Raw genomic sequence first — 27,702 nt, forward strand, 5'->3', positions numbered from 1 at the left:
CTCACTGGAGTAAAGGCACAAGCCAAAGAAATAAGAGAGAGCCCATCACTGCTCTAACCATTGCCACCCTATTCACTTTAGGAGTAGCTGGGGCTGGAACCGGCATAACCTCCCTGGCTGCTTGTTGAGAGCAGCCATAGATGAAGATATAGAAAGAATAGAGACCTCCATTAGTCATTCAGAAAAATCTCTCACCTCCCTATCTGAAGTTGTACTCCAAAATAGAAGAGGACTTGATTTATTGTTCCTCCAACAAGGGGGACTATGTGCTTCACTAGGAGAAGAATGCTGTTTTTACAATGATCATTCAGGAGTAGTAAAGGAATCCATGGCTAAAGTAAGAGAAGGATTAGCCAAAAGAAAGAGAGAAAGAGAAGCACAAGAAAACTGGTTTGAAGCTTGATTTAATAAGTCTCCCTGGATCACCACCTTAGTTTCTACCCTAGTTGGCCCATTTATTTTACTTGTATTCATTTTAACTTTTGGCCCCTGCATTCTAAACAAACATTAATTTTGTAAAGAACCATGTTAATACCATCCAACTCCTGGTCTTAATACAACAATATGAAAAATTGCCCACTCCTGAAGGCCCCTGTGACTGCCCTACAAATGAGCAGGATTCTTAAAGGGCAAGCTCCTGGATTCTACCTCAGCCAATCAGAACCCGGATCCTACTTCGGCCAATTGGGACCCAGATCGTACCTCATCCAATCTGGACCCGGATCCTATTTTCAGCCATCAGAGCTTGGTCTCTCTCTCCCCTCCAGTCAGCAAGAAATACACCCACCACCCCTAGACCCTGCCAATTGACCAGAGCCACGACCTATCACCCCACCAACTATCCCTAAGCCCAGCCAATCAGCCAGAGCCAGGACCATCACCCCACAAACCGCCCTAGAAACCCATAAAACCTTTGTGTTTTTGGAAGCTCTCTCTCTCTCTCTGGCACCTGGCCACTGCGTTGGAGCAGGTGTGAGATTGAGCTTGAGCAGGTGTGAGATTGAGCTTGGGCTGGCTCGAATAAAGGCTCTTTGCTTTTGCATCCGTGTTGGCTCCCTGGTGGTCTCCTGGGATTCGTAACTTGGGGCACAACATTTTGGGGGCTCACCAGGATCCCAGAGACCCCAGGACTCCGACCTGGAGGGCCCAGTGCCGGCTGGTGAGTGCACTCAGTTATGTCTGTCTTTGTCTACCTGTGTCTCACTGTTTTTATCTGTGTCTCACTGTTTTTGTTCACGAACAAGCCTGTATAAGCCTGTAGGAGCTCCAGTTTGTATCAGGGTCGGCATTGACTTAGGCAGACGCGCTGCTGGGTCGCTGACCAGGGGTCTTGGGAGACATCCCTTGCCCCCATCTGGAGGATGAGGTCCTCATCTGTGAGGAAAGTTGGCTGCCACTGCTGTCCGACAGGCCCTCAACTTACTTTCGGTTTTGCCTCCGTGGCTGCAGCAGATTCTTCTCTGTAGGTGCCTGTCTGTTGGCTATCGTGTTTATCTTAGTCTTGTTGAAGGAAGAAATGGGACAGACACAGACAACTCCTTTATCTTTCATGACAGACCATTTTTCAGATGTTAGGGAGAGAGCTCACAATTTGAGTACGGACGTCAGGAAGGGAAAATTTTGTGTCTTCTGCACCTCGGAGTGGCCGTCCTTTAACGTTGGCTAGCCGCTGGAGGGAACTTTTGATCTAACCACTCTTTTACAGGTGAAAAGTGTTATCTTCAGGAAAGGAGCCCAGGACCATCCAGGCCAAATTCCCTACATCTTAGTCTGGCAGGACCTAATTGAAAATCCTCCCTCATGGCTTAAACCTTTCCTTCCATCAAGACAGGCTCCACGCCCAAAGTCTTGGCCCTACAAGGTCCGGTCCCAAAGTCTCGGAGAGACTCAGGACCTAAAGAAACCAAACACTCCCTTTACCCAGTTCTGCAGGACACCATCTCAGAGGAGTTGATCTTTCCACCACCCTATCAGCCCCTCCCAACTGCCCTGCCGGCGGAGTCAGTAGAACCAGATGGAGGGGAACCAGTTCTGGAAGAACTGGTTCCTGTTCCTGAAGGAGGAGCACCTGTGCATGAACCTGTGGTGGGGACACGGGGCTGGGTCCATCGAGCTACCCTCAGTCAAGGACCCACTGACTCAACTGTCCTTCCCCTGCGTGCTGCAGGGCCCCCAGATGAAATAGGAGAGCAGCCAATGCACTATTGGCCGTTCTCCACTAGCGACCTCTATAACTGGAGAACTCAGAATGCTAAGTTCTCAGAAAACCCCAAAGATCTTATTAACCTCTTAGACACTGTTTTTTTTACCCATCAGCCCACTTGGGATGACTGTCAACAGCTCTTACAGGTTCTTTTTACCACTGAGGAGAGAGAAAGGATCCAGGTAGAAGCCCGGACATCACTTCTGGGTGACAATAGACAGCCCACCCAGAACCCAGAACTCATAAATACTGCCTTTCCCTCTCTCGTCCAAACTGGGACTACAATTCAGCAGAAGGTAAGGAGAGACTCCAGGTCTATCGCCAGACTCTGTTGGCAGGTCTCAGGGCAGCTGCACGAAAGCCCACTAATTTAGCTAAGGTATATAATGTTCAACAAGGCAGGGACGAAAGCCCAGCAGCATTTCTAGAGAGGATCATAGAGGCCTTTAGACAGTACACTCCCATGGATCCTGAAGCTCCAGAGAATAGAGCCGCTATAGTTATGGCTTTCATCAACCAAGCCACTCAAGACATAAAGAAAAAATTACAGAGAGTAGAGAGATTAGGAGAAAGGAGTCTGCAGGACCTGGTAGTGGTGGCAGAAAGAGTTTTTAATAATCGAAAGAGCCCAGAAGAACTACAGACAAGAATAAACGACCACCAAATTTGAAACTTGGCTAAAATACTGCTGGCTACGACTCAGGAGTGACAGAGACACCTTAAGAAACTGGACACTGGACAAGGTAAGGAAGACCTCACCCAAGGGAACCGCTCCAAGTTAAACAAGAACCACTGTGCATATTGCAAAGAGGAAGGCCACTGGGTCAAAGACTGTCCTAATAAAAGACCCCAAAAGGCCCCTATTACTATCCTAGGTACTGAAGGCATTGATGACTAGGGACAACGGTGTTCGGCACCCCTCCCCAAGCCCAGGGTAACCCTAAAAGTGGAGGGGCAACCTATAGAATTCCTTGTGGACACTGGAGCTCAGCACTCTGTCCTATTACAACCCCAGGAAAAATTGGCAGATAAAACCTCATGGGTACAGGGAGCTACTGGGATGAAACAATATTCATGGACTACCCAAAGGATGGTGGACCTCGGCGTGGGCCAGGTATCCCACTCATTCATGGTCATCCCAGAATGCCCCTACCCCTTATTAGGCTGAGACTTGCTCACCAAGGTGGGGGCACAAATCAGCTTCCACCCAGAAGGGACAAAAATTCTAAACAAAGAAGGACATCCAATACAGGTGCTCACTATAAGCCTCGAAGATGAGTACCACCTGCACCAGGCACCCTTATCACCAATGCATGACTCAGAATATTGGTTACAGACATTTCCCCAAGCCTGGGCCGAGACAGGGGGAGTGGGATTAGCTCAACATAGACCGGAAATATTTATATAACTGAAATTGGGTATGGATCCAGTCAGGGTCTGGCAATACCCAATGCCACTTGAAGCAAAAGCTGGAATCACTCCACACATTAGAAGATTACTCGAGTTAAGCATACTGAGACCTTGCCAGTCAGCATGGAATACCCCCCTATTACCAGTCCAAAAGCCAAATTCAACTATCGACCAGTCCAAGACTTGTGTGAGGTAAACAAGTGGGTGACAGATGTATACCCAATGGTCCCAAATCCATACACCCTCCTCAGCTCATTGCCTCCTACCCAAACCTGGTATACAGTCCTAGATTTAAAAGATGCCTTTTTCAGCTTGCCTCTAGCACCTAAGAGTCAGAACATCTTTGCCTTTGAGTGGATGGACCTGGAAAAAGGAATTAGCGGCCAGCTCACCTGGACCAGGCTCCCCCAAGGATTCAAGAACTCGCCCACCATCTTCAATGAGGCCCTACATGAAGATCTAAGTGAGTTCCGATCTAAACACCCAGAATTAACTCTTTTACAGTATGTAGATGATATCCTGGTAGCCACTGAAGACCAGGAGATATGCCTGCAAGGCACCAAGGACCTGCTTTCTACACTAGGAGCCTTGGGTTACGGAGGTAAGCTACTTAGGCTATAAATTGAAAGGGGGACAGAGATGACTCACAGAAGGAAGAAAAGAGACTGTCTTAAGAATACCATGCCCACAAAATGTCTGCCAAATGCGTGAATTCCTGGGATCCGCAGGATACTGCCAATTGTGGATCCCAGGTTTTGCGGAAATAGCTAGACCTCTTTATGCCACCAAAGAAAAACAGGAGTTTACATGGACAGAGACTATAGAGACCTCATTCACTATACTGAAGCAGGCCTTACTCTCTGCTCCTGCACTGGGGCTCCCTGATTTAACCAAACCTTTCTATCTATATGTAGATGAAAGTAAAGGAGTAGCTAAAGAAGTGCTGATACAGTACATTGGCCCTTGGAAAAGGCCTATAGCTTATTTCTCCAAGCAGCTAGACACTGTCACCACTGGATGGCCCCCCTGTCTGCGAATCACCGCTGCGGCGGCTACTATGGTCAAAGATGCAGACAAACTAACACTAGGACAAGAATTAAATGTAACTACCCCACACGCAATCAAAGGGGTGCTCAGACAGCCACCAGACAGATGGATAAGTAATGCCCAACTAACGCATTACCAAGGACTGCTCTTAAATGCCACTAGAATTCTGTTCCAGACACCCGCCTCACTGAATCCAGTCACCCTCCTCCCTGACCCGGACTGGGAGGCACCACTTCATGACTGTGGAGAAATCCTGGCTCATGTTCACGGAGTCAGAACCAACCTGCGAGATCAGCCACTGGCAGAAGCAGATGCCACATGGTACACTGATGGAAGCAGCTTCATGCAAGATGGAATAAGGTATGAAGGGGGAGCTGTAACAACTGAGACAGAAACTGTCTGGGCTGAGCCACTGGCTCCAGGGACTTCAGCCCAGCGGGCAGAGCTGATGATGCTGACTAGAACATTGACTATGGCCAAAGGCAAATGCCTTAATGTCTACACAGACAGTAGGTATGCATTTGCCACTGCCCACATACATGGAGCCATATATAGAGAGAGGGGTCTATTAACTGCAGAGGGAAAAACCATAAAAAATAATGAAGAAAATCTTGGCCTCCTACGGGCCCTTTGGCTACCCAAATCACTGGCAATAATTCATTGCCCGGGCCATCAAAAATTTGACACCCCAGTTGCCAAAGGAAATAGATTGGCAGACCAATGCGCCAAACAGGCAGCCCTTTCAGTAGACCATGCCCTAGTGACCATATTGCCAGACCCAGGGGCCCCTAACCTTCCAGATACCCCCTCCTACAATGATGAAGACACAAAATGAATCAAGCAGCTGCCCATGACCAACTACCTAAATGGGTGGTGGAGAGCCGCTGACTGCATTATTCTTCCGGAAGAGTTAGGACGATGCGTCCTGACCAAAATGCATCAGGATACACACATGGGGATGAGAAAAATGGAAGACTTGGTGCAACATGCTCACATCACTATCAAAGATTCTCGATCAAAAATTGGACAAATCATAGCGAGCTGCAAGGCTTGCCAACTGACAAATGTGACTGTCCAGGCGTCCAACCCTGGTACCAGACTCTGAGGAGACAGAGCAGGCACCTATTGGGAAGTGGACTTTATGGAAGTAAAGCCCGGAAAATATGGGTACAGGTATTTGCTAGTGTTTGTAGACACTTTTTCAGGTTGGATCGAGGCATTTACCACCAAAGATGAGACGGTGCAGACTGTGGTGAAGAAGTTGTTAGAAGACATCCTGCCAAGGTATGGTTTTCCTGCCAAGATAAGCTCAGACAATGAACCAGGATTTGCTTCCAAGGTAACTCAGGGAGTAGCACAGATTCTTGGGGCAGATTGGAAATTACATTGTGCATATAGGCCCCAAAGTTCAGGACAGGTAGAAAGAATGAACAGAACTTTAAAAGAGACCTTGACTAAATTAGCCCTAGAGACTGGCGGAGACTGGGTAAGTCTCCTTCCCTTTGCCCTTTATCGGGTGTGTAACTTCCCATATAAAATGGGACTTACTCCCTTTGAAATCATGTATGGCATTCCTCCACCTATTATTCCCACTCTCAAACCCAAAGTACTTGCTGAATTTGATGATCACCAACTCCTTTTTTCCCTCCAAGTGTTGCAACCAACCCATGAGCAGGTCTGGCCTAAGCTGAAAGCTCTTTATGAGACCGGACCCCCTCCAGAACCGCACCGCTATTGTCCAAGTGACTGGGTGTACGTCCGGAGACACCAACACCAGACACTTCAACCACGCTGGAAGGGACCCTACATCGTGATCCTGACCACTCCCGCTACTCTCAAGGTCGACAGGATTACTCCCTGGGTCCACTGCACCCACATCCGACCAGCTGACCCACACGCCATTCTCAAGGACTTTGTTCCAGAATGGAAAACCCAGCCGGACAAAGACAATCCTCTAAAGCTAAGACTGCGCCGTTCTCACTTACCCCACTAATGTTGCTTATACTATGCCTTCCCCATGCCAAACCAAGCGACCCTAATCCCCATCAACCTTATAGGCAGACATGGATCCTGATGGATGGACAAACTGGTAAAACCCTCAACAAAACCGCACACACAGCCCCACTAAACACATGGTGGCCAGATTTATATTTCGACCTCAGGGAGCTTTTTGGACTTATGCAGGGGAGGGAACACAATTATCATGTCCTGCAAAAACGGGCACTTATTGACACTGCTCAAGGACGAGCACAAGGGTTCTGGGCCTGCCCTGGCAATCTAAGAAATAACTGGAAAACCTGTGGGGGCCTAGAAAGTGTCTACTGCAAAAGCTGGAGTTGTGTAACCTCTAATGATGGGCCCCGGAAGTGGGCGGTCAGAAATCGAGATTTAGTTAAATTCACCCTCAGAGACCCTGACAACAGGGTACCCCAAGTGCGTGTGCAATTTAACCAAGAACAGGCTAAAAATGAAAAGTCCTGGATATCCGGGATAACTTGGAGTTTTCAGCTTGATATGGGCCAGTTCGCCTGGGTCGGCCCTTACCCAAGTGGACTTCTAACTATTAAACTAGTTGTCCATAAGTCTCAGACAAAAACAGCTCCTATAGGTCCAAATCAGGTATTGGCTCCTCCCACCCCTACTAAAAACCCAGATAACAAGAACACCTTGAAAGAAATGACAGAGCCCCAGATTAATACTTCTGTGAACCCCTGGGCACCTGCTGCACAGGCCAGTGAGGAACCCCTATGGAAACTGATGCACGCTATGTATGAGACCCTTAATGCAACCAGCCCTGACCTCACAGCCTCATGCTGGCTATGTTATGATATAAAGCCTCCATTTTATGAAGCCATAGGCCTGAATGCCACCTATAATGTATCAACTAGTGAAAAACCCTCTCAGTGTTCATGGGGAGCAGTAAAATAGGCTTAACACTACAACATGTGAGCGGTAAAGGAACCTGCCAAGGAAAAGTGCCACAAGATAAACAAAGTTTATGCACTTCCATAAATGCCACCCCTAGTTGGGATGACATAAAGTGGCTAATCCCAGGAAGTAATGGATGGTGGATATGTTCCAGGACTGGCCTCACCCTGTGCCTCTCAACCTCCATCTTTAACACCTCTAGAGAATTCTGTATCCTAGGGACTGTGATACCCTGCATCCTCTACCACCCCGAGGAAAGCATGTATTCTCACTGGAGTGAAGGCACAAGCCAAAAAAGAAATAAGAGAGAGCCCATCACTGCCCTAACCATTGCCACCCTATTCACTTTAGGAGTAGCTGGGGCCGGAACCGGCATAACCTCCCTGGCCACTCAACAAGCAGGTATGACATCCCTGAGAGCGGCCATAGATGAAGATATAGAAAGAATAGAGACCTCCATTAGTCATTTAGAAAAATCTCTCACCTCCCTATCTGAAGTCGTACTCCAAAATAGAAGGGAGCTTGATTTATTGTTCCTCCAACAAGGGGGACTATGTGCTGCACTAGGAGAAGAGTGCTGTTTTTACACTGATCATTCAGGAGTAGTAAAAGAATCCATAGCCAAAGTCCGGGAAGGCTTAGCCAAACGCAAAAGAGAAAGGGAACAACGGGGGTGGATTGAATCTCTATTTAACACTTCCCCGTGGTTAACAACCTTAGTCTCCACCTTAATGGGCCCTCTAATAATAGTGTTACTCCTACTTACCTTTGGACCATGTATCCTCAATAGACTGATGACGTTTGTCAAAAAATAGAATCAATACAGTCCAGCTAATGGTCCTAAGACAACAGTATCAGTCTTTATACCCTTACAACTGTGAAACCTCATTAGACCCATGATTGGGTCCCTTTTTAGGATCCAAAGAAAGGGGGGAATGAAAGGGCAAGCTCCTGGATTCTACCTCAGCCAATCAGGACCTGGATCCTATTTCAGCCAATCAGAGCTTGATCTCTTCCCTCCAGTCAGCAAGAAGTACACCCACCACCCCTAGACCCTGCCAATTGACCAGAGCCACGACCTGTCACCCCACCAACTATCCCTAAGCCCAGCCAATCAGCCAGAGCCAGGACCATCACCCCACAAACCCTAGAAACCCATAAAACCTTTGTGTTTTTGGAAGCTTTCTCTCTCTGGCACCTGGCCACTGCTTTGGTGCAGGTGTAAGATTGAGCTCGGGCTGCCTCGAATTAAGGCTCTTTGCTTTTGCATCCATGTTGGCTCCCTGGTGGTCTCCTGGGATTCACGACGTTGGGCACAACAGATTCCTCATAAACAACAAAAGTGGGTAATGTAAGAATGGGTTAGCATGAAAACGGCCATCTTAAAAGCCAGGAAGTCATTTTTCTCAGCACGTGATTCGAGGGAAGAATTTAATGATAAGCACCAGGTTGTGGGCGGTTGCAACACGGGTCAGGTACATTAGTACAGAGCTTATCTTGCTAAATGACTCTCGTTTAACCCCCAAGGAAGTGGCACAAGCCAAAATAATATGTAACTAAAAAATTACTGTGACTTAAGTGCTTTGAAAATGCTATATAAACCCTTGGCTTTGAGTGCTCTGGGTCCTTGTTGAAACCCGCTGCTTCAGGCTGAAGGGCCCCCACCAGTAAGATGGGAAACTTCCGGCTTCTCTTTGGTGTCCTTGGTTCCCGCCCGCGCCACCTGAAGCCCAATCACCTCTCGCCCCCTCCCAATCCCAGCACCTGGCCAACAGCCACCAGCCCCGTAGAAGTAACACCACAGTCACCCCATGCCCCTTCCTATATAACCCAGAACCTTTCCCTAATAAAGCGGAACTCTCTGGTGAATTGCTGCTGTGTGTTCCTCCTTTCCTTTCATTGGTGCCGAAACCGGGAAGACAGGACACCCCAACTGGGCCCCGTCTTCCCCTTGAAACCAGCAGCAGCTTGCCATTGTCCTCTTTTTCTGGCGCTGCCTCATCACACTCACCACTCCTCTCCGGCCTTTAGGTAAGTTTTCCCCCCGGAGTGGGCCACTCTTGCCCAAGCTATCGCAGTGCCATTGACCGTGATCGTCCGGCAAGGCCCTGACGCTCGGGGATGAGGAGGGAACTCTCCCCGCCTCAGGCCTTCACGGCAGCAGTGGACCCTCAGGCCCCTCCTCCAACAGCCATAAATGATTTGACTCCATTGCAGATTAGAACGCTCCCTTTTCCCCCCTCCTCCTTCTCTTCCGTCCGGGGAAATCTGTTCTGTCTCCCGAAAATTCCTAGCACTACGTACCTCGTGACTCCAGCACACTGCCTTCTTAGGGAAGTCTGGGTGACAACCCACACTTCCTAAGAAATTCCAACTCGTATACGAGTTTCCGCAGATCACCAAGGATCATTGGGGATGCCCTTTGTCTCCTTGCGGTCTGCTTCCAGTCCAAGGATCTCCGTTCGTCTTCCCCTGCTTGTCTCTTCTCTGTCCTTCAGCCATGGGAGCCTCCTCATCCCTCCCTGAAAGTTCACCTCTTGAATGCCTGCTTAAGCATCTGGCTACCCTCTCCCTGACGCCTGATATAAAACCAAAACTTCCCCGTAAATATTGCTCCCAAGATTGGCCGACATACCCCCTAGACAATAACAACCGATGGCCCGCAGGGGGAACTCTTGATCCTAACATCACTTGCGATCTTTTTAACTACTGCCAGCGCCTGAAAAAATGGAAGGAGATTCCCTATATCGAAGCTTTCCGCCTCCTTCTCCCCCCGCCCCTTCCCAAGTTCTCCTAGCCTTCAAGCCGTCACCCCCACAGAAGCCTCCCGTTCACTTCCTTCCCCTTCTTCTCCTACAACAGCCATTCTCCCTTCCTCCCCCACCATCTCCTCCCCCATCTCACCTACTCTGCCTTCGTCCCCCGCAGATTAAGCCTGAGCCTTTCAGCCCCCCCTTTAACTAGGTCCCGGGGGCCTCTTCTGTCTTTGCCCTCATCACCTGTTTCTCCCCTGTTAAGGACCGCCTCTGTTTTCTCACATATTTGTAGGGAGAATATGTAGGGAGGAAAGCACCTTCCCCCATGTCTGAACGCAGCATGGGAAAGCACAAGCTAGGGAACAACCGCTGCAGTCCTTATAAGTTATCTGTCCACAAAAACATATCTTGTCCTCGAAGATGAGCCAAGACTCCTCACTCTGAAAATAGGGAGACCTTGAAGATGTGTAGAAACACCGCCCCTGCTTCTAGCTATGCCCTTCCCCCACTTGCCAATGTGGCAGGAATGGAGAACAAAGAACATTCTGTTTATGCATTCCATAAGCAATGAACTGGAGTTCTGCTGTAGCTCAGTTAGTAGAGCATGGGACTCTTAACCTCAGAGTCATGACTTCAAGCCCAACTAGAGTGGCAGAGGTAAGAAGCTAGGCTGCTAGCTGGCGACATGTGGGTCCGATTCTATCTTTATTTTCTTTGCCGCCCTTCCGCACTTCAGGACCTGCTCGACTAGGCACGGCTAGACCGCGTCACTCCCCGACAGACTGAGACAGAACCCTTCACTCCCCATCAGACTCGGTACCGAGAGCCTTCCAAAATTATTGCCCCCCCTCCGGGAGGTAGTAGCATCCAAAGGCATCGTGCGCATTCACATCCCTTTCTCCTTAGGAGATTTAGCCCAACTAGAGAAATGCCTAAGTTCCTTTTCCACTAATCCCACGATATACATCAGAGAGTTTCAATGGACCCTCCAGTCTTACAGCCTCACACATCATGACATTTTCATGCTCCTGGCCAATACTCTCCTCCCTGAAGAGTGTAGACGAGTTTGGGACTTCGCCCAAACGCATGCTACCAAAACCCACAGGACTGACCCCACCTGTCCCCCTGGCCCCACTGCTGTCCCCGAACAAGACCCATACTGAGATTATAACACCGCTGTGGGTCTCCGCTCTCGAGATATTTTTGCCTCCTGCTTAATAGGAGGTCTAAAAAAGGCAGCTCGTAAAGTAGTCAGTTTTCAAAAGCTCCAAGACATAATTCAAAAGAGGGACGAAACCCCCTCCGAGTTCTTAGACAGACTAACTCAAGCCCTATTACAGTATACCAGCCTGAACCCAGAAACACCTGAAGGAAGACATGTCCTTATGACATACTTCCTAGCTCAAAGCTACCCCGACATTAAAGCTAAACTCAAAAAGTTAGAACAGAGCCCCACTACGCCACAGACTGAGATCCTAACAGTAGCCTTTAAAGTCTTCCATAACCAGGAGGAGGAGAAAGAACGCCGTAAACAGAAGTATGATCAGGCAAATTTCCAAATGTTGGCCCAGCTGATAAAACGACAACCTGGGCGCCCCTCTACAAACAAGCCCACCCCAAGGAGCTTGTTTCAAGTGCGGAAAAGAGGGACATTGGTCAAGGGCGTGGCCCTCCCCCAGATCTCCTACCACCCCATGCCCCAGATGCCACAAAAAGAGCCACTGGGGGTCTGAATGCCCAACCACCCGAAGGGGAGGCTGGACGAACAACCCCCATCCTAAGCCCACCATAGTGCGGCTGGCAGAATAAGATTGACGGGGACAGGGGGCTTCTCGCCCGACCATTTCCATCACCAAACAGGAGCCCAGGGTTACTTTAACAGTAGACAGTCGCCCCATCTCCTTCCTACTAGATACAGGAACCACCTTCTCAGTCTTGTGAGAATACTGGGGCCCTACCATGACAGCCATTACTCCTATAGTCGGGGTAGGAGGTAAACAGATTTTCCCATTAAAACCCCCCCTTTTTATGCACAATCCTAGACAATTCCATACCTTTCTCCCACTCCTTCCTGTTTATGCGCCAGTGTCCCATCCCTTTACTAGGACGAGACATCCTTTCCCTCCTGCACGTTTCCATAACTATATCCACTCCCACAGCCCCCAGTACTCCCTTTCTGATAGCCCTCATAGCCGATGACCCCCCTCTACTCAATGAAAGCTCCGGTTCCGCCCTCATACACCCTATAAATCCCAAAGTTTGGGACATTACAAGCCCCTCCCTGGCCCTATGTCCTCCTGCCTCTATCGAATTATGTGACCCCTCAGTATATCTGTCAGGCCCAATACCCCCTAACCACTTCAGCCGTCATAGGCCTCCAACCCATCATTCAAGATCTCTTAAACAAAAATTACCTCAGACCCACTCACTTCCCATTTAATACCCCCATATTAGCTGTTAAAAAAACCAACGTATCTTTCCGCCTTGTCCAAGACTTTCGCCTTATCAACATGGCCGTTGTCCCTATCCATCCCTTAATTCCAAATCCATACACCCTTCTATCGCAGATCCCTGCCTCGGCATCCCACTTCTCAGTCCTAGATCTCAAAGACGCATTTTTTTCTATCCCTCTGGACCCCTCCTCCCAAGATTTTTTCGCCTTCACCTGGACGGACCCATGCACCACACACTCTGAACAACTTACTTGGACAGTTTTGCCACAAGGCTTCCGAGATAGTCCCCATATTTTTGGACAAGTATTAGCTCAGGACCTCAAACAGTTTCATCATGATCACCCCGAGTCCACTTTATTACAATATGTAGATGATCTTCTACTCTGCAGTCCCTCGTGGGAACAGTCTCAACTTGACACTGCCTCCCTACTTAACCTTCTAGCTTCCAGAGGTTACCGAGTATCCCCCATCACAGCTCAAATCTCTTACCCTCCTGTCACTTACCTCAGATTCCTTCTATCTCAACAAAGAAAGTCCATTACCTTAGACAGAAAATGGCTTCTCTCTGACCTGCCCATTCCCAAAACCAAGACAGAAATCCTTTCCTTTCTAGGCCTGGCTAGATATTTTAGAGCGTAGATCCCTAACTTCTCCCTGTTGGCAAGACCCCTATACGACCTCAGCAAGGGCCCTCCTAAAGAACCATTATCCTCCGCACCCCGACACTCCTTCATTAAGCTCCGTCAACCCCTTGTGGAAGCCCCAGCTCTCCATCTTCCTGATATGTCGAAGCCCTTCTCATTATACATTCATGAGAGGTCCAGTCAAGCTCTAGGAGTCCTAGGCCAATATTATGGCCCATCCTATGCACCAGTAGCTTATCTCTCCAAGCAATTAGACCCCACAGTTCGGGGATGGGCCCCCTGCCTACGAGCATCAGCCGCTAGACAGCTCTTGCAGAAGGCAGCTCATAAACTGACATTCAGGGGGCCCCTTACCATTCTGTCCCCACATCACCTAAAAGATCTCTTAACCTACAAAAGTTTACAGACTCTCCCTCCCTCCAGACTCCTGACCTTACTGTCCTCTTTCCTCCAAAATCCCGTTCACCCCCTTTGCCATCCATACCCGAATCATGACTTTTTCCTCCTTTACTGCTCTCTCGCTTTTTTCCTCATTCCTATTGTCTTCCCTGCCACCCCAGCCTCCTTTGTATGGTGATTCAAAGTCAGACAGACTTACACACAGCATCAAACAAAAGTTACTGCCCTCATTGAAACATCAGACGGCCCTCTGAAAAGCTGCTCTGAGCCTTTATACCTCCACTTTCCTCCCTCCACCGAAGTGTTCACTAGCAGCTACCCTTATTCTCCCTACCTCTGCTTCCTCTATGACCAAAAACAAGCCTATTGCAGGCGATGGCCAGACACCTACAGGAGATGTCCCTACTAGTCTTGCGCCATTCACTACATGGGTAACTTCCAGTACCCACAGTATTACTCCTCCAACCGTTTCATGAAATATCACAACGGCTCATTCTCCTTATCAATCCCAGATCCCTGGGACTCTCGATGGGCTGCCGGAATCACAGCCTCAGTTTACTACAGGGGGTCCTCAACCCCCCACGGTACCCTTCATATCTCTCAAAAGTATGTTCCCTCTCATTCCCAGATCTCTCAAGTTGCATCAGATAGCAGACATTCCGAAAAAGTCATTATCCAAACTCTTCACGGCACCTCTTCATTTTCTTATCCCCGCCCCTCTTCCCATTTCTCCTACTCTTCATTACAGCTCATTCAGGACACCACCATCTTTCTCTACCACACCCTTAACACCGCCAATTGGTTCTTGTGTGCATCACTACAGTGCCCACTGCTGGCCGCCGTGCTCCTTGATATTTCCAACTACTCCTTCCATGCAGAAAGACAACCCCTCTGCCCCCTGGCAGACATACCCCTATGAGAACCAGAATACGCAGATAATCTCACCATCCACCACTGTGTAGGCCCGACTCCACCCCCCTCCAGCGCACTTCACTGCCTCTCTATCTACACCCCTACCTCCAGCTCTAAGACTTTTATGCAACCGGGACACTTCTTTTAGTGTAATGGCAGTCTTTTCAACTCAGTGCCTCTCAACTCCAATACACTCTGCATTCTCGTCACCCTAATCCCACAGTTTACACTTTACAGCATGGCAGAATTTCTTGAGCTCCAACCTCCCTTGCTCTCGCGCACAAAAAGAGTTCCTTTCCTTCCCATCATGGTCAGTAGCTCCTTGATCACCTCAGCCATTGGGGCAGGGTTTTCGGGATAAGCCTTGGGTCACTCTCTATGGGCAGTTAGAGATCGCAACGCCAAACTTGAGGGAGCCCTGACATCCACTGCTGATTCCCTGGCCTCTCTCCAAAGACAGGTCACTTAGCTAGCTAAGGTCACCCTTCAAAACCGGCGGGCCCTAGATCTGCTTACAGCCGAGAAGGGCGGCACCTGCGTCTTCCTCCGGGAAGAGTGCTGCTATTACGTCAATGAATCCGGCATTGTAGAAACTGACATTATCAAACTCACTGACCTTGCCTCCAGCCTCCACTCTTGCTTCCAATTCCAACCCATTCTCTTCAATACTAACAAACCCCCTCCTCACCAGGCTCTAGCCCACCCATTGCAGGACCCATAATAATCATTCTTCTCGCCTGTCTCTTCTTACCCTGTATAATAAAGTTCATCAAATCCCAAGTCAGAAAAATCTCTAATCAAGCTTTCAACCAGCTTTTACTCAGGAACTACCAGCTCTGGCCACAGAAGATCCCTCACCCTCACGTGACCTCCTCACCACATGCGGAGATGGACCCCTCTCTCCACTGGAAACTGTTCCTGGAAATAATGGCCGCAGACGCCTGGCTCCTGACACCCATATCCTCTTGGCACCATTGGAATCAACAGGTCCTCGACCTATGGTTACAGGGAACCTTCATTGATTTCCAAACCTGAAGAAGTTCACATCTACTCGTCCTTACTGCGGGGAGTCCTATAACCCTTTCCTCCCAATCCTCAAGCCCTCACTCCCTTCTCCGCCCCTGTTCAGCAGGAAGCAGCCAGAGAGAAAGCAACGTCCACAACCCCATAGAGGAGAAAGGGGGGGAATGAAGGGCCCCCACCAGTAAGATGGCAAACTTCCAGCTTCTTCGGGGTCCTCAGTTCCCACCGGCGCCACCTGAAGCCCAATCACCTCTCGCCCCTCTCCCAATCCCTGCACCTAGCTAATAGCCACCAGCCCCGTAGAAGTGACACCTCAATCAATTCATGCCCCCTCCTATATAACCCAGCACCTTTCCCTAATAAAGCGGAATTCTCTGGTGAATTGCTGCTGTGTGCCGCTCCTTTCCTTTCAGAGGTAATCATTCTTGTAGTGTTACGGGTCTCTGATCGGGCATGCTGGAGCAGGAGTTAGGAAACAGGTCCTCACAGAAAAGTAGATTATAAAAAGGGAGCCTTTATTTAGCCGGCTGGCATCTGCCAAGGAGCAAGCTCTCCAAGTGCAGCCCCAAGCCCCTGTCACAACATCCTTTTAGCATTTTTACCGCATCCTGCTTAGTTTTTGCAACTTTTCCGCCTTCGCCTAAATTCAGTAAGCTATATTCCTTGTTTAATGCTCAGGGGGCTTAAGCATTCTGTCTTGCCCACCCGCTGCAGGAAACGTGTGATACTGCTGGTCTCTAACAAAGCAATGTACAGAAAAAATAGGGTGGAGTTAGTTGAACATCCTGTTTCTCATGCAATTTATATCTTTTCCTTTAGTTTCTCAGAAGTTGGTAAGTGACTTGGGTCTGGGGCTAACTTTACAGAGAGCTTTGTGTCCTAATTTATGTCTGAAACTGCTTCAGCCCCTCACAGTAGGACCAGCATCCCAAGGAATGAAACCTTTGTCAGAGGGGTCTGCATTCCAATAAGATATTTCCATAGAAAGGGTGGGCCTGGTTTTGGCCATCCCAGGCCATCAACATACCATATACTTAGCATACCACCCAAAGGAGGGGGCCATGTGAGATTACAAGCAGGCAGTGCTTGTCCTCTCACCTTTTCGATTGCTATAAAAATCCTGATTTTGTTTAAAGGGACACTGCCCAGCTGAAATAAAGGAAAAAATTAAAACTGTGTTCTAGCTTACCTTAGAGATGTAAACAAGTTTTAGATTGGCCTTTTTAGACAATTTGTTAATGTGTAGGGATGGTAATAGGGCAGCCTCAGTGGGCATGTATTCTTTTGGCCCTCTTCCTGCCTGCCTGGAATGTGGATATGGTGCTGCAGGTAGAGCAGTCATCTTATAATCATATGTTAATTAGGAAAGGATGGGTATGAGAATTTACATTACTGCATTCAATGAAATTAGAAGATTTTTAAAGTGGTTGGAGGATCTGAACACACACTTCTCCAAAGAAGAAATTCAGATAGCCAACAGGCACATAAAACGATGCTCCACATTGCTAGATATCAGAGAAATGCAAATTAAAACCACAATGAGATATCACCTCATACCAGTTAGTATGGAGAACATCAAAAAGACTAGGAACAACAAATGCTGGTGAGGATGCAGAGAAAGGGGAACCCTCCTACACTGTTGGGAATGTAAATTAGTTCAACCATTGTGGAAAGCAATATGGAGGTTCCTCAAAATACTAAAAATAGAAATACCATTGACTCAGTAATTCCACTCCTAGGAATTTATTAGAAGAGAACAAGATCCCTGATTCAAAAAGACATAGGCACCCCTATGTTTATCATAGCACTATATACAATAGCCAAAATATGGAGGCAACCTAAGTGTCCATCAACAGATGAATGGATAAAGATGTGGTACCTATACACAATGGAATGTGATTCAGCCATAAGAAAACAAATTCTACCATTTGCAACAACATGGATGGAGTTAGAAGTTAGGCTCAGTGAAATAAGCCAGGCAGAAAAAGATAAGTACCAAATGATTTCACTCATCTGTGGAGTATAACAACAAAGCAAAACTGACGGAACAAAACAGCAACAGACTCACAGACTCCAAGGGACTAGTGGTTACCAAACGGGAGGGGTGGGGGAGTGAAGGAAAAGGGTATTAAAGGGCATTATAATTAGCACACATAATGTAGGCAGATCATGGGGAAGGCAGTATAGCATGGAGAAGACACGTAATAACTCTATAGCATCTTACTACACTGGACAGTGACTGCAACGGGGTGTTGGGGGGGGCGACTTGATAATACGGGTGAATGTTGTAACCACAATGTTGCTCATGTGAAACCTTCATAAGATTGTATGTCAGTGATACCTTAATAAAAAAAAGAGAATTTTAAGTTGTATATGTTGTATGAAAGTTATCTGGTAAAAAAAATATTTACCAATAGATAAATGAAATGTGCAATAGCATTTTAATTATATTCATTGAAACTAGACTGAAATTTGTGAAAGAGATTTTTGTTAAGTCTTCAGCATTTACCTCCATGGCTAGCACATGGTTGACCCTCAGTAAATATCTGATTAATGAAAGAATAGTAAGTACTTAATAAATGATAGCAGTATTATTTATTTTCTGGTTTCCAGAAGAAACATGCACAGAATGTTTTAGGTTTGTGTTAACTCTGAGATTACTCCACCATTTTTAACTCTCCCTTTAGAGGGCAGTGGTGTGCCAAGGGATATAATAAGCCAGTGTTCTTCAAACTGGGTATTTCTTAGGCATCCAAAGGACTTTTTTAAAAATTCATTTTGTTATCATTAATCTACAATTACATGACCGAAGGACTTTTGATATGGAGTGAGAGACATTCATTGTTACTCATTGTTCTTTGTGTTTTCTTCAAGGGTTACTTCATTATATTTCTATATTTAATGAACTACCGACAACCATTTTTTTCTTGAGCACTTGAACTTGCTTACTAATTTTGATTAATTAATTCCTTAAACTTTTAAGGTTCAGTTACTAGTTTATTAAGTGTGATGCTGTGATTTATAAGAAATGTGTATTTGGTCTGTGACACCTCTGAACAGAGCTCCTAAAATCCTTGAAATTTCCTGTGTAAGGTGCTATCAAGGTCTTTGTTATGCTAATGAGGTAGTTTGGCAATCCCTTAGATAATCAAAAATGGGGCTGGGTGTTAAGGGTGATTAGAGGGTTGGAAGTTTTAACAGCCTCACTCCCCTAGCCATTTAGGGATGGGAGAAGGGCTGGAGGTTGAATCAATTGCCAATAGCCAATGATCTAATCAATCATGACTATTGTTAAACAAAAATTCACATAAATTTTAAAGATCTAACTGCTTTTATTAAATGATTCATGGATCTGCTTGCACTCCATCTAACAAGAGGGGAGCTCCACAGGGCTACAGAAAGGGATAGGTTTTAAATACAGGGCAAGAAAGTAAAAAACAAAAAAGGATTATTTCAGGAGAGTTCACTTTTCTTTGAAGAGAAAAAAAGGGGTCTTACTAAGTGGATTGCCTCATCCTCCTTTAGGGGATTGAGAGGGCCCATGTGACATTACCTTATTGGTGCTGATCAGACTGGTGAAGACTACATTTCTGGGGGAGGTTGAAACTGCAATTAGGTTAGGTGTTATTTATACCCCAGTTTGGTGGTATAGCCTAGCATAAGTGACTGTTTTAGAACTGTGATTTTCTTTTTAACGCTATGTAATGAAGCTACCATAAGAACCCAAAAGGACAGGGTTTGGAGAGCTGCTGGGTTGGTGAACATGCATAGATTTGGGGAGAGTGGTGCTCTCAGGACATGGAAGATCATGCCCTTTCTCCATACCTTGCCCTGTGTCTCTTTCATCTAGTTGTTCCTGAGTTATAGCTTTTATAATAAACTAGTAATCTAGTAAGTAAAATGTCTCTGAGTTTTGAGAGCCCCTCTAGCAAATTAATTGAACTCAAAGGAGGGAGTCACCGGAACATCTAATCTATAGCCAGTTGTCAGAAGTACAGGTCTATGACTATCATCTGAAGCGTGTGTGTATTGTCTTGCAGGGCTGAGCCCTTAACTTGTGGGTTCTAATGCTATCTCCAGGTAGATACTGTCAGAATTGAGTTGAATCATAGACAATTATTTGTTGGTGTAGGGACTTCCACACACACACACTGAAAATGGGTGTCAGAATAGTAAGACTATTCTTTTGGATACTTTAAACACAAAAACAGTAGACAAGATTAGAGGTAAGGCCATTTAAGAAGTTGGGACAGATTTTTTTATTTGTCATATTTAAGGAAAAGAGATCAGTGGATCAAACTAGTTGTTAATAGTGATGAATGGATTTAAGATACAGTTAGAGAAAATCTTAGAATTTACTGAAGGATTTGATGTAGGAAGAGAAAGGAGAATGAAAAATGACAGTGAAGTTTCTGATTAGAATTGACAGAAGGACAAACCAAGGAAATACTCAGACTGTACCTGCAGGGCCATTTTCCCTGGGAGAAGACTGATGTTATGGCAGAAACCTATGGTTTCTGTCCCAAAGTTGGTCACCTTATCCATTATCCAGTCTTGAGTTTGAGCCCTTATAGTGACTATCACACGAGCTATCCTTTTATGTTACATGTAAAAATTAAAGAGTACAGGGATAGGTAGCAGCCTAGTAAGAATATTTTCTGAAGATAAGGACTGGTACTTTGAGTGGGATTAAAATCATTTGGGTGTTTGCTGGCATTTTTCAGAAGTGAAAATCAGGGTAAGAATCAGCTTCCCCAGTGCCACTGAGTCTATTACCTTTCCACCTAAATTTCCTTAAGACATGGATTGTGTTCTTCCCAGTCCTTTTTGTCCCAAAGACTATATTGAGAGGCTCTAACTTCCTTCTCCTTAACTATGTTATCCCTGTACTGATTATACCCTGAAATTCACTCTCTTCAATGGGAATTATTAGCTGGTCTGACTAAGCAGTGCAGTGGGTATAGTAGAGAGTGCACAAGAAAATTAAACACAGGTTTGTGATTCTTAAAAATCAGTTGAGTTGTTAATAGGGAAATACTAGAAGCATTCCCATTATATCAGGAGAGAGACAAGAATATCTATTTTTACTACTAGTAGTTAACATTTTTTTTTTTTTGGTACTAGCTAGAGCAGTTAAATAAGAAAAAACTTAGTGGTAAAAAAAATCTGAAAGGAGGAAGTAATGTTATCACCGAATGCTTGATTCCATAGGGAATAAAATGTTTATAATTTTTTTATTACCTTCTCAATCTGGAGTTGAGTAAAACAGACTCATTCATTGTTAATTCATGCAAGGACTTTATTTTTCATTCCCATACCGTTTTCATTCTCCTTCCACTGTAGACACCCATTCAAAATATCTTCATACTTGAATATATTGTTAGAAAGTTGTAACTTTTACATGCATGTTTTAAATCTATGTAAATAAGTGTCCTATTCTTTCCTGCTCTTTCACCAATCACAGTTTTACAATCCATCTGTCACTCTAAACATTTATATCAGGGCATCAACCACATTTCATCTATTGACTCTTTCAGGGGTTGGACACTCAGGTTAGCTCCAATATCCTACCACCATAAGAGATGAAATGAACATCTTTCTATGTATCTCTTTATGGACCTATTTAAGAATTTCTTGGGCCATATGATATGTAGGTTATAGGGTATGAATTTACTTGCCTGAGTAGTGCCAAACTTTCTGTACATGTCCACACTTCCACTAGCAGCACACGTTTCTGTACATGAATGCAGGCAGCACTACGTGGCTTTCTCATAGTTACTGTCAAAGGCCTAAAATATTATCATCTCTTTGTAATATTAATTTGCTTTTCTCTGACTGCCAGCGATTTTAAGCATCTTTTTTTGCTTGTTAGCTTTCTGAAATTATTTGTAAGTTGCCTGTTTATACTTTGTACTAGTATTTTAGTTGCAATTGCTGTTTTTTCTTGTCTATAGGGACAACTTGCATGGTTTGGGGAGGAAAAATCCACTTCCTGTCCCTTGGGGACTAAGAATATACAGCATAGGCACAACTCTTTCCAAAACAGTCTTGTCTCACAAAAACAGTCTTCATCCTCACCCAATTTCACACGTACCCTTGAGGTCTGTTGAACTGAGGGCAGCAAAATTGTTATGGCCTGTTTTCACAACTTGTATGGGTATCCTGGACTTCATTTTGGAATGTTGGGTACTTGGCACCTATTGTTTTTTTTCCTCCTTTGGTTGCTCAGGAGAAACTGATACAATGAGTTCTATTTCAATATCCAGTTTATAAACTGAAAGCAATTTTAAACAAAGTAAAAGACTTCATATTGTTTAGGTATAAAAATAAACACACCAAAATCAATGTACATGGTATATATCATATGCATGTATATGAAGAAACAAACAGAAGATCAGTTGAAAAAAATTTAAAAGACTCCAGCAATGATGGACACAAATATAAATTAGTAATGAGTAAAATTAACAAGACATGAGCATAATCTCATGAAGAGAACTTGAATAGAAAGGGACTGATCAGAAAACATGTGAAAAAAGCACAGGATAGAGAGCCTCAAACTCCTAAAACTTAAAAACTTAATTTATAAAAATTTAATGTGATTCCATATTTTATGAAAGACAGGTTGTTTCTGAAGTTCATGTGGAAATGTAAATATGATGGACCAGCCAGGAAAATATGAAAAAAGAGTCAGTCAGTATATTTATCATCTATTTAAATATAATATAGCAGCATTAAAATAGCATGGTGGCAAGCATGCTCCAAATGAGTAGATGGATCAGTGAAACCAAAGTCTAGAAATAAACCCAAACAGAGAAGGGAATATAGTACTCTGCATATGATAAAGGTGGCATTTTTAATCAGTGGCACAAATACGAGTTATTTAGTACTTGGTTTATAATACACCTGAGTGACGGACCATTCAGACGCAGAAAAATTAGATCCTAAACATTTCCAATGTATTACTCCACATCGGATCAGAGATTTAAATATAAAAGATGAGATCATAAAAGTTCAAGAAATAATGTTATTAAAAATCTTAATAGCCTCAGGACATGGAAATCTTAAGTCTAACACAAAACCTAGAACCATTAAGAGAAAAGTTTAATCAGTTTTTAAGCATGGCAGAAATCTGAGTGCTAAAAACTCACAAGACAAATGATTAAGTGGGAAAACTTAGTTGAATGTCACAGAAAAAGCTATTTTCTTGTTGAAACAGAGGTACCACAAACATTTAAGAAGGAAAAATAATACAAAAGGAAAACAAGCAAAGTATTAGGGATAGTTTATAGAACAGTAACTAAAAATAGCTTTCAGTATAGCATGTACTAATCTTCTCAGTCAGCCACCACAGAATACTGCAGACAGGGTGACTTCAACCACGGGAATTTATTTTATCACATTTTTGGAAATTGGAAATTCAAGATAAAGTTTCTGGAGAGAACTAACTCCCTCTTTTTTTATTGAGTTAAATTGACATTATATTGTATTAGTATTAGGTATACAACATAATGATTTGATATATATATAGTGCAAAATTATTATAAGTTAACATCCATCATCACACATAGTACACTTTTTTTTCTTTTCTCTTGTATGAGGAACTTTTAAGACCTACTTACCTGCTTTCAAATATAGGCATACACTTTGCTTTATGGTACTTCCAAGATCCTGTGTATTTTTTACAATTCATAATGGTTTGTGCAAATTTGTGTCACCAAGTCTATCAGGGCCACTTTTCTAACAGCATTTGCTCACTTAGTGTCACTACATTTTGGTAGTTCTCCCAATATTTCAAATGTTTCATTACTGTTATATTTGTTACGGTGACCCATGATCAGTCATTAAGACTCACTGAAAGCTCAGATGATGGCTAGCATTTTTCAGCTGTAAGGTATTTTTTAATTAGGTATGAACATGGTTTTTGTAGACATAATGCTATTGCACACTTGAGAATATAGTATCATGTAAACATCAGTTTTATATGCACCAGAAAACCAAGAAATTCATTTGACTCACTTTATTGTGATAATTTATTGCATTGATCTGGAATTATAATTTGAACCTCATCCCTTTATATTTTCATAGTCATTTTAGTCAGATGTTGGTCATTTTGATGATCTTTTGAAGAAATGAATTTTGGTTTCACTTATATTCTCTTTTTTCTTTTCTGTTTCTCATCTATTATTATTTCTTAACTCTGAGTTTTTTTATTTTTCTCTAGTTTAAGGTATGAGGTTAGGTTATTGATTTGAGATTTTTTTAATATAGGCATTTACAGCTATAAATTTACTTCTATGAACACTTTTTTATATGCATCTCATAGGGCTCATTTTCATTAAACAAAGTATTTTCAAATTTATATTTTCTTTGACCCTTTAGTTAATTAGGAGAATGTTAATTTCCATATATCTGTAAATTTCTCAAATGTGTTGTAGATTTCTAATTTAATGTCATGTGATTGGAAGACATACTTTGTATAATTTTATTCCTTTGAATTTATTGAGATTTGTTTCATAGCAAGATGTGTTCTATTCTGGAGACTGTTTTACATGTGCTTGAGAAGAATGTGCTATTTCACTGTTTAATGGGCAGAGTTTCTATTCATGTCTATTATCTAGGTGGTTTAGTATTGTTCAAGTCCTGTTTTCTCGTTGACCATCTTCCTAATTGTTCAAGACATCAAAAGTGGGTTTGAAGGCTCGTAATAATTGTTAAATTGTCAGTTGTTGTTTCATGTATTTTTTACCTCTGTTTTTAGGTATATTCTATGCTTATTGAAGTATTTTTATGATGGTATTTTTAAAACTCTTTAAAATATTTCCACAATCCTTGTCATCTTGGTGTTTTTTGATGGTCTTTTCTCATTCAAGTTGAATATTCCTTGTTCTTGCTAGGATGAGTAAGTTTTGATAGTACCTTGGTGCTTTGGGGAATAATCTTAGGATACTGTGGTTCCTATGTAAATCTTGGTCTGTTGTTGATGAGCTGGAATTTAGTCACGGCTCTGGTCACACTCACAGTGTTGGAAGCCCTCACTGGCTGAAAGGAGAAAGCGCCTCTGTGAAGGTTACACTGTAGTAGTCAGGACCTGTTCCCACACTGCCTCTGCAAGTGCCTGCCAGCGAGTGCTGGGGAGGAACAGCCCCTAGGAAGTGCCAGGTTACAATGGTAGGCGAGGCCCCAAGCATACTCACCAGCCCTCCCCTTGCAGCTGCCAGCGAGGTTAAGATCTGCTTCATGGTTCCTGGACTAGGATGGCAGTCTGCATGAGCCCACTGCTTGGGGAGGAACACTGCCCCTTCCTGCAGGGCTGGGCTACGCACAGAAAGCCTCCACACCTGCTTACTGGCAGGAAAAGAGTGCTGCTGCTGGCTGTCCTGCAGGTAGTCTGGGAGATTGGCATTTTTAAAAAATTTTCTGAAATACTTTATTTTTTGAATCAGTACACATTATGTTAAGTATAGAATTTCCTTAAAAATTAACTGTCACCATGAGGACATTGATATGGAGAAGGAAATACCTGGCTCTTTTGATTTTTTACGTTTATCCAAGTTCCAAGTAGATTTTTATATTAAGATTCTTCTGATTTATTTTTATTCAAGTTGTGACACCTGTTTTATGAACTGTGTAGCATTAAAAAGTTCACTGCAGGCATATAAAATGTGTTTGTCTTATTTCCCTTTTATCTAGTCGACAAGATTTTGAAACTCGATGTAGTTATCTCCAACAAAAAGTTACCTCTTGGAATGGATTTTTGTTCCTTAAAACTGAGCTGTCACTGCCCGCAGCACTTTGGGATCAAAATATCCGTAGTCATCAGTTTTAGGGTTTGACTTCATGAGATTGTCTAAAATCTGGGTAACTGGTAGATTTTGCTGTTTCAACACCAGATTCTTCACTCCTTCCATCACAAACTGTGATCCTGTATTCATGACTTGTGATGAGACCTGTTGGTTTAGTGGTAGTGTTGCCATTAACTGGCAGGAGCTGAGGCCATCGTGGCAAAAGCCTTCCACTGTTTGATATATCATAAGGGATTAAGATTGCATCCTGTATCAGTTAAATCTTTTTTGTATTGCTCCAACTCAGCCTCAGGTGTTTGCTGTGCACTTATATAGTAGATAAGAAAAAGCCTCATTTTATCTTCTGCAGTTCCTGCATAAAGTCTGATATTATATCTAGAAGAGATTTATCCAGAGCAGTTTTGCTCATTATTTTTTTCTTCATATTCAAAATATACATCTAAGTTTTCTTGCCTTTATAAGTTCTAAAACAGTGGTGGCAACATCTGCATGGAGATCAGTAAGTTTTTTTTCAAGTTTTGGCAAGGAACTGACAGCTGAACTAACACTGTTAGCTGTGTTGTCAGGAAGCATATTTATGGCCCCCTCATGTTCCCCTTCCAGTCCCACAATGCTTTTAAGTCATTTTAACTCCAGCTTCCTGTGCTCTGTACAATTCTAGTTCTTTCTGAACTGATTATGCAACTTCTGGGAATGGACTGCCTTTATGTTTCTGCCAAAATTGATCAATTGGAGTTAAATCATAAGACTTCTTGTTTTTTTTCTCTTTGGTCTAGCACCAGCTGGAGAACTTTCCACTCCTGAAGGTTCTTTCAAATTAACTGTTTAAGTGGAAATCCAGTACATCATGCACCAATGCTTGATATGTCCAAGTATGGTGTACAGGAGTTGCCAAATCTATGTTTCTGTCAGCAAGGACCAATAAAGAGGCCTTTGGAAGTTAATTGGCCAGTTCCAAGTGTGTCACCTGTAAAAGGACTGTTTCTTGCATCTCTTAGATTTTCCCAGAGTTTCTTATCTAGTTTTACTGCTACCATTTCTGCTGCTATTCCTCTTGAACATTTGATTATAGAAACAGTACCAGGTGTAAAAAGCAGGAAAGGCTGTTAATAGTACTGTCCATAATAGTTTCCATTTCCATATCCATGATATTTAGCCTGTTAATAGCGCGGTATGAAATGAGCTCCTTATTTTGATTATGTAACACAAACGTATCATCTTCCAAAGTAGTAACACTGAGATATTGATTAAAAAACCTTGGCTACTTGTGTTACTGCACTAGCTGCTAATGCTGCATTTGTTACCTTCCAGTTTACTTCTTGAAATAGAATAAATAAAATTTAAATAATGATTCATAAAGTTGATTTTGATGATCCTGACACAATCTGTCACTATTGTCTTCAGTTGGCATTACAAAGTACACTGCAGGAACATCTGGAATAGTATCTTGATCGGAGTGCAAAAGTAGATGCAGAGTGATTCCCATGTCTCTCAGCTCCTTCCAAGAGAACAGAGGAGAGACAGTATCTTGGCCAAATCTGTCATAAATGAGTATCTTCCATATTAGTTCTCCAGTGCTGTTTTTGACATGAGGCACATTGAAATTCAACATACACTTCAAAGCCACTGTTTGTTTCTCGAATACTGGCTGCCCCAGCTGCAGCCATCTTGACTCCCACCATCCACCCTGGCATTTTCTTGTTTGCAGAGTTCAGCTAATGTAGATTTGCCATTGTCAAAAGGGTTTTGTTCTGCAGGGCCCAAACATTCTCCAGTCCTTTGCCTAGGGAAAGCAAGTGCATCTTGGGTGTTTTTTGTTACTGTTATTGTGTGGAGTTTTTTGGTAGTTTCTTGCACCTGTTGACATTTCCAATTTGCAAGGTTTTCTGGTGCTCAGGTTGGAATATATAGGAAGCCAAAACCAAGCCAAACCAAACCAACTGTTCTCCAGGGAACTCATCACTGGGCTGTTTTCCCTTGAGTTCCATTTCTCCAACTTTCAATTGTTTTCATTTTTCCTGACTTTTCCAATTTTAAAGTTTGTTTTATATTTTTACCCATCTGGGTTTTAAGTGTAATAATTGGGGAGGAATAGGGTAAAATATTTTAATCCAGCTTGCACTT

The 27,702-nt window shown here is 44.0% G+C and overlaps 1 pseudogene; it reads right to left on the minus strand.

Annotated features, from left to right (window-relative positions):
* Nucleotides 1-15,183: 15,183 nt before the first annotated feature.
* Nucleotides 15,184-27,058, minus strand: LOC108408440 (sec1 family domain-containing protein 1 pseudogene; annotated as a pseudogene).
* Nucleotides 27,059-27,702: the final 644 nt, after the last annotated feature.

Source organism: Manis javanica, chromosome 17 (genome assembly GCF_040802235.1).
Source record: "Manis javanica isolate MJ-LG chromosome 17, MJ_LKY, whole genome shotgun sequence".
Lineage (NCBI taxonomy): Eukaryota > Metazoa > Chordata > Mammalia > Pholidota > Manidae > Manis > Manis javanica.